The following is a 12818-nucleotide window of genomic DNA, read 5'->3' as shown; positions in this document are numbered from 1 at the left end:
TTCACACTTGACATTTTCTGTTATTAAAATGAGTTCAGGCAGAATGAAAGACACATGAATTCACATCATAAAATACATGTGATTTGTTGGTTTAACTCACTATTTTCTGCAATAAAACATTTGAAATCTGTTCAGTGTTTAAACATCAAAATGCATATTTTTATGGATCCATATGTGACTTTCTGGAATATTTTACCAAAGCTAACAACATTTCACTTTAAATCAACCTTTCTAAGAATTATGCATCGCTGAATTATGGCATAAACAAATTTATGTTGTCACTGGGACAATGAATATGTCATTTAATGTGCTTTGTGTACTTAAGTCTTTATTACCCATGAGCCTCTTCTGAGCCTATTCACATGCAATAAGTGGTAAATATACCAACACTTGTTGTTGTTTTTCTCTGTGTTGAAAAAGTAAAGCCTCAATCATCCTGTCTAAATATTCCATATACACGTTTGCAATAATGACGATTATGACATGTACTGTTTCTTTAAGAAGCGCGTCCTCTGTTGCTCAGTCTGCGCGGCGCGCGCTTTCTGTAATTCACGCGCAATAAAAGTTATTGTGTTTCATACGACTTTGTAAGTTCTTCATACTTCACTTTAACTAAATATATTCTTAAAGCTAGTGATGTTTAATATTCAGAAGCAAAACGTGTGAGAATAAAGAAAAGTGTTTTCTATCAGATGTTGTCATTAGCGGTGCTCAGATGTGACCGCTTGACATGACTCAATTGTTAGATTTAATTTATTCGTTCATTTGACATTTACAAATAAAGCATCTAATCAATAAATACAATGTGTTACTGTTATCTGGGAGGATTTACACACATTTTTTGTCTATTTAAAGAGACACTTCACCCAAAAGTAAACATTTCACCCTCATTTATTCCCGAACTGACTGTATTATCTTTCCTCTTTAAAACAAACTCCAATTATATTTTTGTTTACAAACATTAATATTTAAATGAATATTTTTGTAAACTTTTGAAAATAATCTGTAACAATGATAAAAAAAGGTTGCCAGAACCTAACCGTATAAAAATACGGTAGCAACAGTTTTACAGCCTGAACTTAAATATAACTGAACTGTAATATTATAAATGTTATGTAATAGTAAAGTACAGATGAGAAGAAGAATCTAATAAATAAAGATGTAAATAATGTTCATTTCTGTGCTGAACTCTGTCTTTAAGATGTTGTTCCTCATCTAAAGAGTGTGTGTGTGTGTGTGATGATTCTGTCAGTGTTTGCAGGCCTCGGGCCGATGCTTGTTAATGTCAATCTCCTGACCTTCAGGCTTTAGCGTGTCACAGATTCTCTCTGTGTGTGTGTGTGTGTGTGTCTCTGTGCGTGCATGAGTGTGTGTCTTTCTTTATGCGTGCATGAGTGCGTGCGTGTCTCTCTTTCTCTGGAGTGCGTGAGTGTGTGTGTGTGTGTGACGCCACCGGCTCTGTCTGATGTTATTTATGTCTCCTGCTGTGAGAGATGCAGGTTAATAGCCTGTGGTACGCACATCATGGTGCGGGTCAAACTGATCACTACTTGATTTGATCATATTTACCAACAGTCACAAACAAATCAGGTTACAAAAGTTCTTAAAAGTCCCCCTTAAAAAATAAAAAAAAGTCCCCATGTGGGAACATTCCAGTGCTTAATGTTGTTTATGTGTGTATGTTAATACGCTAAAAGTTAATAAGTGGACAACATTGCCGAGTTAGCCTGACTACGTCTGACTTGCTACTTCTGCTAATTTCATTTCGCTCCCGTAGTCAGTCTGAGATAGCAGCCCATCTTTCAGTTTTCCAGCGACCAATCAGAGGGCGGGCTGAGGCTAAGCGCCGAGTTTTACATTGTAGGTTAGAGAAATCGAATGGGAAACGAGACACGGGTGCAATTCGCTCTGTTATGGAGAACATTTTTCAAGCTGGAGCCAGAACAAGAAGAGTGTTCGATAAACCTTTTAAATGGAGGTGATGTTTTGGGAAAAGTTAAATTGATCATTTATTACTAGGGTTGGGTATCGTTTGAATTTGAACGATTCTGATTCCGATTCCGATTCCTTGTTTCGATTCCGGTTCCTAACGATTCTCGATTCCGATTCTTTTAAGAGGCATGGTCAAAAAAGTTTAGCTAACCTTGCTAACCAACGGTCTTTCTGAAGGAAATACTCCTTCTGTCACAAATTTTGCATTTTGCCGAGATTTCGTTATTTTTAGAAAAGTGAAGCCACACTTTGGACCGCCGACGTAAGCTACTCATGTTCGACTCGTGCAGTTATGCCAACACTTCCGGTAGACGCTTCTTCGTTTCTTCTTCCGCTCGGCGGACTGTGAATATCGAAACCACGAATCGAAATTTTAACTTTTGAACGATTCCGGGAAAAACTAAAAGTTAGTCCCGGTTCCAATCGATACTCGATTCTCGATACCCAACCCTATTTATTACCGTTAGTTAGTTAGTTAGTTACGTCTGTCTACGAAGCAAAGTGAAGTAGCAGAGTCAGGCTAGAGGAACAAAGAGCTGTGTTTAAAATATCTAATCCTAAGTTTGAGAGTTGGCAGCAAATATTTTCTTGTTTCACTCTGGCAAAATTAGTTTAGAGGCCGTGATTGTACCGTGGATGCGTAGATTAACTTCGCATAATCGGCAAAAGTCGTTATTTCGCTCGCATCCTCAAGTGTTTACAGCAGCTTTACAGTGGAAGTTCGATCATAGATTTGAGTTCGATGGTTCGATGCGGCTGTGTCAGAAACTTATCTGATTGGCTTACGAGTTTTAGACTTCAAACAAGCGCCCCCTATAGCGAAAGAGAAACACTTCTCGATTATGCCATTCCAGACTCTGTCTACAAAGCAAAGTGAAGTTAATGTAGTTTTAATCCGCTTTAACACACACCGTGTGTAAGTTGATAAGTGTACAGCATTGCTGAGTATTTCCTCAGTGAACCAAAGACAGTCTCAAAAACACGCTTTGGTGTTTCTGACGTCACAAACCACCTTGTAACCAATCAGATCAACGTGTGATCGTCAACCAGTTGATCTCTGAGTGAGTGAGTGGAGGCGGGCCTCATTTGCATATTCATAGATCCGCGCATACTAAATGAGGCAAGGGTATCGAGTTAGATTCAAGATATTTAAATGTTTAAACGTTTAAAAAAACGTTTAAATCTTATAATTTTTTACTTTTTAAGTAATAATTTAGTTTTTTATGTCATAATTTGGACTTTTTAAGTAATACTTTTGGTTTAGTAATTCAGTTTCAACTTTATAATAATAGAAAAGTCATAATTATATTTTTCAAGTAATTTTCTGGTCAATGTAGTAAGAATTTAAACTTTTTATCATAAATTCGGCTTGAATTTTGTAAATGTGATCAGAGATGAGTTTTAAGGGATAAAATGATGGACTTTAGACATTCTACTAAATATAAGTAACTAAGACAGTAATACTGTGATATTTGACATGTGACGACATGTCTGTAAAGTGAGCTATTGAAATAAAGTATTACCAAAGTTAAAAATAGTAACAATAGTTTATAATATTCAGAGTTTGACAGTCAGAAAACAGTTGTTTAAAAAAAAAAAAAAATTCTAATGTTTTGGTTTTTTTTTTGTGTGTATACATGTGATAAGTATTAATATTAAAGGTTTGCTGTATTTTTGTCATGACCATAAATGTGAAAAAGTCACAAAATTGTAAGAAAATCATAATAGGTGAACCTTAACCAGTATTTCCAACAATCAAACTGCCCCAAAACTCCACATATGAGGGTCATTATAACCGTTTATTCTTCTATCAGTCTGCAATCAAAATATCATCATGAATGCAAACATTTCTCATCACATGATCTGAGCAGCTCCACATTCGTTTGACAGATTTTTACTAATGAAATTATGTTCAACCAACAAACTTTAAGTTGATTACTCAAAAAAGAAAGAAAAAAAATGGATTGGAACTTGTTAATAATTTACTTTTTTATTATAGCGTGTTGGTAATTGTCTATTGTTCAATTCAGTGTTTTTGTCATGTTTTCCACCACAAAAATTTATAAACTCTTAAATCAAGGTACAGTTAAGCAAAATGACTGAAGAAATTAAGAGTTGTTTAATGAAAAATACATCATAATTAATTGAGTTTATGCTTTAAACAAGAACAAATATGTGCCAGTGGAGTCAAGATTATTGACTTATTATTGTTGTTGTTTTTAGCATAAACTTAATATCTTCAGTCATATTGCTTCTCCAGTAAATGTATCTTGATTTAAGAATGTTTAGATATTTGTGCTGTAAAACGAGATATTCATATATTGAAGATTCGGATGTAGAATTCATAGTTTTTGCTTCAGTTTTCTGGTCAACATCACTAACCTGAAGATGCATTTAAACAATACGAGACATTTGCTGAAATAATAATGAGAAACACAGAAGCTTGCCGTTTAGTATTCACATACACACACACACACACACACACACACACACACACACACACACACACAATGAGTGTTTCACACACACACACACACACAGGTTAATTACAGTCGTAATCAAGCATGTGATCAACACTCCTGAGCACCGGCGCGTGACTAATGCAGTTCAGATGAACGTCACACAATATAATCTTTCCCCAATCTTGAAATTAATCCGATTTATTAAAAAAAAATACAGTACAATAATAAAAATTATAATAATGTAAATAAGCTGTTTTCTACGTGAATATAGAGTAAAGTGTAATTTATTCCTGAATTTTCAGCACCATTACTCCTTCAGTGTCTTCAGTGACATATTTGACCATTTGACATATTTCAATATTTGACCCAAATTTGGGTTGAAACAACCCAGCATTTTTAGAGTGTGTGAATGTGGCCTTTATATTGATAATGAGTGTAACGTGCACATGTTTCCCGGCTCTGCTCTTCATCTTAAAGCATGTGCAGCAGATGTATTAAAGTTTCTTCTGTCAGTGGATTATGAGTGGATTATATATGAGCGTCAGAAGAGCTCATCCTCACCCGGCTGGATGATTTATGGATATTAGCTCGTTCACCTCACTGCTGTGGAAGCACTTTTCTAGCACATACGAAACACACGTCTTTAGCGAATCTTAATTATGACATAAAAAGACATAATTATGACTAAATCACATGAGATTAAATTTAGGATTTAGTACATTTATTAGATTAAAAAAGTAGAAATTATGAAATGATAATTATGACTTTTATTGTTCAACATTTTTTTGCCAGTTTCAATGTAGCATTTTACGTCAAAATGTTTTTTAAGTCATCATTTAATCTTTTTAATAAATAAGTTTAAGTTTGTCACATTTTTGACTTCAACTTTTTAAATAATAATTTAGATTTTTTTACATATTTTTTATTTTATTTTTTTTAAGTCATTTAAAGTAATAATTTGGACTTTTTATGTAATCATTTTTTTTAAGTAATATTTTTTTACTTTTTAAGTCAACTTTAAGTAATAAGTTTCTTATAATTTTTACTTTTTAAGTAATAATTTAGTTTTTATGTCTTAATTTGGATTTTTTAAGTCATACTTTTGGTTTAGTAATTCAATTTCAACTTTGGTAATAATAGACTTTTAAAGTCATAATTATATTTTTCAAGTAATTTTTTGTCAATGTAGTAAGAATTTAAACTTTTTATCATAAATTCAGCTTGAATTTTGACTTTATGTCATAATTTTGTTATGACTTTTTAAGTAATAATAAAAAAATGTGATTTTTGACCTTTTTATTCATGATATTTTAAGTAGTAATTTAGACTTTATGTCATAATTTTGACTTTTTTGTCAATTTTGACTGTCATAAGTTTTTAAGTAGTAATTTATATATATGTATATATATGTATGTTATGTGTGTGTGTGTGTATGTATGTGTGTATATATATATATATATATATATATATTTTAGATGGAGGTATATTTGTGTCTCAGCTCGTCCGTCGTGTCTGGGCCTGTGACATGACGATACTAACATCCCGAGGCGTCCACAAGCCACAGCTGAGACACTCCATCAAACACTCGCACATCAAGTTCAGGACAAAAGACAATCTCTTGCGTCGCCGGTCGACTCTGAACACGAGGAAGAGCCTGAAGCGCAGACACTCCACAGGAATGTTCCTCTACGAAATATATCAGCCAGAGGCAGTGGCGGTTCTAGCTCGTATGAAGCCTTGGGCGGACACACACACACACACAATTTATCAAAAAACATATTGCAATTCAGAACACATAAACATGTAGGGACACCTTCTTCTCACATCCACAGAAAAACAAATCAAAACACACACATATGAAATGCATAATGCCAATTTCAGGTTTGACTGTAATGTCGTTACATAATTGCTCAAAAAAGGCTAAAATGTTAAATTGTTGTTCTAATAATTATTTTACAATGTCTAAACATAAATCTAATGAGTCATTGAATTATCCTCTGCTGCCATCTAGTGGCTGTAGTTAAAACATCATGTTATTTTTAATTGAGATATTTAAGACGGCAGCAATCTTCCCTATTTTGTTATATATTTTAATGACGGTTTCTTATCCATATTTCAGTTTGTGTTGATTCATGAGTTCTCCCGCTGGAAGAGTCGATGTGAAGGAAACCACTCCTGCTTTCTTCTTCTCCGCGCCGCTCAAAGGAGAGACTGAAAATGTAAGAATGCTTTTGTTTTAATTGCTTTTTAATTGCCAGTGTGTGATAAGCTTGTAACGAAACATAGAAAGTTGGATTTTCCTCGACGTCCTAGGTTGTCTATAAGCCTGTAGACTGATGATGTTTACGTGAATGATTCGGGACATTTTTGCCGGGAGAATCAAAGGATGTGACGTTTACTCTCTTCTGTTCAGTGATACATATGCAGGATAATGCAGAAATAGCCTGTGCTGTAATGTCACGATTCACTCAAACTATAGTCACATCTATAGTCTCAAATACACTTTATAATCAAACTATCATACATGTAGTTTAATGACTAAATATCCACATCTCTATGATCAGGTGATTTCTGAACTGCTGTTCAAGTAAAAGTTAAAAAGTAAAGGTATCTATTTACAACTTATTTTTACTTTTAAGCAACAAAAAAAACGTCATTATCACGTTCAGTTTCTTATACGTCACTTAAATATGGTTGGACTGCAGTTCATTTAACGGCCACCGGTGTCGCTAAAAACAAAGGTTTCTGAACACACAACCTTTATATTAAGTAAGTGTATTTTCCTGACCTCACTGCAGATAATTGTTCTTGTTTTAAGCATGACCACTTCATTTCGACACATTTTTCAGAAAACTAGACTGAATATCTTTACAGTAGACTAAATACCACATACAGTAAATATATCTTGATTTATGAATGTTTAGACATTTGTGCTGGAAAACAAGACAGAAACATTGAGGAAGAACGTCGAATATACGTCTAAATTCATACTGTCTCTCTGAATGAATTAAACTCGTCATCAACCTGTAGAAAAGCTGTTTCTCTTTCTCTTCTTCTCTGGTCAGAGCCGCAGAAACAGTGAATCATTTATACTCATACACACACACACACACCTCTCTTTTCCTCCGTTTCATGTGGATCAGGACGTTCAAGATAATAGAAACTCTGAATTATATATACCAGAGAACTTAAAGTGTATGACACTCAAAATAAACCCTCATCCCGAGGACAATCTGGTCAAGTGTTTCCCCACGCTCTCCTTCAAGTCCCAAGAGGAAATAAATACACAAATCAGTCAATTTCTGTCATATATACGATTATATAGAGCTGGCAACACTTTACAATGTTTCATTTATTAACTGCAGTACTTCTACAGAATTTATTAATGCGTGCATCTTGATTTAAGAATGCTGTACACCATGTTCAGGCTTAACTGTAATAATTGACATAATTGAGCTTGATTGACAGGCGATCTGACCAATCATAATCTGCCATCTGCAGAATCCGCCATTATTGTCCGACTAAGCCGTCAGGAGAGTTCGTAGATTAACGTTGGAGGATATGAACATGAAAAACTGTGTAGTGACGTCTCTCCGTGGTTAAAACTACATTCCTTCTGATGTTCATTCACGTTTATTTGACGCTGTAAATGAACTAGAAGGAAGAGACGATCGCCGCTTTAACTGAGTGATCTGTCAGACACATTAAAGAGACACAAAACGATATTATTGTTTAAATTTATTTAAAAAGTGACCACATTTGGCTATGTTTCATATCAAAAGTAATCAAAAATAATAGTATTTCTTACTAAATGTATTGTAATTTTTGCAAATATGTAAATTTACTCTATTTTAGGGTGACAGTCTTGCAGATGAATTTTTTTGGCATATTGACAGGAAATGTTTATTAATAGGCAACTGTCTGTGTAATAAATAAATTAAATAAACTTGTTTGTGAGAGAGGCATGGCTTGTAGGACATAGCAGAAGTAACTAAATGGGGCGGGTCTATTGCAAAAAAAAGATTTTTTACTTCAGTACAAAATTTGTTTGCTAAAAATTTTTGTTATAATAGTGATTTTATAACATCTAAATAAAACTCTGATTTAAAATTTTTTTCATGGTCTCGGAAATATAGTCTGGTTAGTTAGAATATTCAGATATTTGTCGTGGAAAACGTCAAAGATACTCATTTATGCAGACAGAAATAATAGACTGAAATAATAAATAAACATGCGACAAAGTATGAAACATCTATTGCTGTTGTTCCTACGCTATCTCACGACCAATTCGTACAAATTCGACGCATGATTAAAAAGTGTCTAATTCGTACGTCCTCACTCGTACGATTTGTCTAAACCCACGTGATGGTTAGGTTTAGGTCATTCGTACGAATTCATACCAATTGGTCAATTCGTAAAATATGTACGATATAGCGAAGTCTGAGCAGTTTTGAGATATTGAGCAAAGTTTTTGCATTACATATAGGAAAATTTATATGGGGAACAAGTTTCATTCAAACATGAAAATAACAGGGACCCTAAACATACAATATCAAAATCCTCTCAAATTTGTAAATGGGGATTTTTGGAATGGGTCAAATGCAGATAGAACTTTCTAATTCTAAAAAAACACTTTTCGCTTAGAATTATAAGGTTCTATCTGCCAAAACATTATTCGAACATTAAATAAAAACAAAAATGTAACAATGTCTCAATTTTATCCTTTCTATGACATGTATTTAATATTTTTTAGCACGTCCATGTATTTAGGACATTTCAAATTAAGCAAGGTAGGTCTAAATATTTTCCCCATTGCATAATCTTCATTTTTGATACCAATTTGGTGGGTAATTAAACACATTATTGCAGAAATTATAGTTTAATCTATTTTTTGCTTAGACAGAAAGCAGCCACTGTAATACAGCTGAGCAGGACTTTATTCCAGCTAAAGTGGGCCAGGTAAAATGGCTTTCTCTCTAGACCTCAATATGGCTGAAATAACATGCAAACGTTTATTGTTGTAATTAAGACTCCATTAATTAAATTATTAAATATTTGAGCCTTAATATGGTCAAAATTAAGACATTTTAAGACTTTAAAAACTGCAAGAAAATCGACATGCTTCAGCAAATTAATTCATAAAGTTTAATAATCATTGAAAAATTATTCACTGACTATATAATTGTCACAGTCTTTGTCTGCACCATTCTGTCGTCGTCATCTTCACTACACTTCCCAGCATCCTCTTGTCTCCACACCTGAACTCACTCCCTCAATCATCCACCCGATCATCTGTGTCACCCTGTTAGTGTTCATTTTGTATCCTTATTTAGTTCTCTCTGTTTCAGTCTGAGCTTGTCGGGTCTTGATTATGTTTCATGGATAGTCGGCCCCTTGGAATTATAAGGCTCTATCTGACATTTTTGTCAAAACTGAGTTATTCACATATTCTTATTCTGTGACAACTTATTTACGTTATGTGATGTGTTTTTTAAGTTCATTGTGGGACTTTTTATTGAAAAAACAAAAAGGTTGTATCTACAAAGTCGAACTCTAACTTGGCTCTAGAAGGTTCTGTCTGCATGAGCCAATCAGCACTTCGAATGCACAGAAGAGAACCAATCAGAATCCGCTTTATATGTAGGGTCGCCGGCTTTTTCCTTGAAGACAAAAAGAAATCCCATAAAGGCATAATGCTATACATTTACAATAAATTAAATATTCACTAAATTGTGTAAAATGTTATGAAGTGGCTTAACTTTATATTTTGTCATTTTCTTTATCCACAAGTTTCCGAGGGGCGCTCCTGTAAAAAATAAAAATGGGTGAAACTTCCGGTGACGCGGCGGACGAAGCATTCCAATGGTATTTTGTGTGTTAGTTAACGAAGAGGCTAGCTGTTTTCGGAGAATTATTTTACTATTTAAAGACGCAAATCTTTATGAGAGATGTCGTTACGGAGCTCAGGGACAACATGTGCTGTTCGCGGTTGTATGTATAACCGGACTAAACTAATTTTCAGTGGCTTAAACGTGATTGTTTTGAACATAAGCTGATCAGAGTGATCCTGCCAAAGACTGTAACGCTAGTTTCCATCACCTCCCAAAAGACGACAAATCTTCCTGTGTACATTTGTTTAAATTCTTAATATTCTATAAACCCTATCAGCATGTGATTGGCTGTTCGCTACTGATGTTACACCTAAATTGCCTGTGTTGACAGAATACCAAATGTATTGAAGTAGCACATTTTGAATAAACTCCGACCAAAGCACAATGACTAATTGTGTATTTTTTATTTTAATTGTTTGACAGCTCACACAACTGTCTGTCACCATGCCTTGATCAGTATTGATTATTAATATTGTTATTATAATACTCCCAATCAACTACTGCGGAGGGTAAAGATACTGTTATTTCACCCTTTTGAATTTCGTAGGGGTTGTGTTCCCACATGGTTAGCTAGTTTGGATCGCTATAACTTGAATGACTGTCAACTGTTGAATGAACGAGTATCAAGCACAAGAATAACTCAGTTTTGACAAAAATGTCAGATAGAGCTTTATAATTCCAAGGGGACGACTATCCATGAAACATAATCAAGAACCGACAAGCACAGACTGAAACAGAGAGAACTAAATACAGATACAAAATGAACACTAACAAGGTGACGACAGGTGATCAGGTGGATGATTGAGGGAGTGAGTTCAGGTGTGGAGACAAGAGGATGCTGGGAAGTGTAGTGAAGATGACGAAGACAGTGACAGAACAGAACCCTTTACAAAGGTGCGACCTCGTGCCATAGAACATCAATGGGGTGGGGGGGGGGGCGCCCTGGAGGCTGACGAGGGCATGGCTGAATTAGAGCAGGAAGCCTCCAGGGCGGAGCAGGACGAGGGCGTTGCGATGGTGAAGACCCTTCAGGCAGACGGTCTCGGGCGTTGGAGTGGGGCTGGTGATGTCATCAATAGTGAGGAATGATCCGCAGGATACCAGCACTCACTCCACAAATTGGGCAAAGCTTCCTCAGACAGACAAGTGCACTAGAGTGGTGTTGTTCAGTCCCACACGTAGAAACGTGCAGAGGCAGTCATCTGGGAAACTGGTTTGAGGTACCAAAACCTCCAGGTGTTCCTCAAGAGCGCTGTTTCCTCAAGGCACATTAGTCTTACTGCAGGGAAATCCATGTTTGGTGGGTTCTTCTGTCACGGTGTAGTGTGGAATGAAGACAGGCTGAGGCTGACGCAAAGCTCCAATACAAAACATTTACTCAAAAACTCCAAACAGGTACAAGGAAGACTGGCAGAAGATTATACACACCATCCATGAAACATAATCAAGAACCGACAAGCACACATTGAAACAGAGAGAACTAAATACAGATACAAAATGAACACTAACAAGGTGACGACAGGTGATCAGGTGGATGATTGAGGGAGTGAGTTCAGGTGTGGAGACAAGAGGATGCTGGGAAGTGTAGTGAAGATGACGACGACAGAATGGTGCAGACAAAGACTGTGACAATTATATAGTCAGTGAATAATTTTTCAATGATTATTAAACTTTATGAATTAATTTGCTGAAGCATGTCAAATTTCTTGCAGTTTTTAAAGTCTTAAAATGTGTTAATTTTTACCATATTAAGGCTCAAATATTTAACAATTTAATTAATGGGGTCTTAATTACAACAATAAACGTTTGCATGTTATTTCAGCCATAATTGAGGTCTAGAGAGAAAGCCATTTTACCTGGCCCACTTTAGCTGGAATAAAGTCCTGCTCAGCTGTATTACAGTGGCTGCTTTCTGTCTAAGCAAAAGAAAGATTAAAGTATAATTTCTGCAATAATGTGTTTAATTACCCACCAAATTGGTATCAAAAATGAAGATTATGCAATGGGGAAAATATTTAGACCTACCTTGCTTAATTTGAAATGTCCTAAATACATGGACGTGCTAAAAAATATTAAATATATGTCATAGAAAGGATAGAATTTTGAGACATTTTTTTTATTTAATGTTCAAATAATGTTTTGGCAGATAGAACCTTATAATTCTAAGCAAAAAGTGTTTTTTTTTTTTTTAGAATTAGAAAGTTCTATCTGCATTTGACCCATTCCAAAAATCCCCATTTACAAATTTGAGAGGATTTTGATATTGTATGTTTAGGGTCCCTGTTATTTTCATGTTTGAATGAAACTTGTTCCCCATATAAATTTTTCTATATGTAATGCAAAAACTTTGAATCTCAATGTGTCAAAACTGCTCAGAATGCAGATAGAACCTTATAATCCGAAGGGGACGTAGTGTGTGTGTAATCTTCTGCCAGTCTTCCTTGTACCTGTTTGGAGTTTTTGAGTAAATGTT

Source organism: Pimephales promelas, chromosome 7 (genome assembly GCF_988280905.1).
Source record: "Pimephales promelas chromosome 7, fPimPro1.hap1.1, whole genome shotgun sequence".
NCBI classification, from domain to species: Eukaryota; Metazoa; Chordata; class Actinopteri; order Cypriniformes; family Leuciscidae; genus Pimephales; species Pimephales promelas.
Note: the sequence above shows the minus strand (reverse complement) of the source record.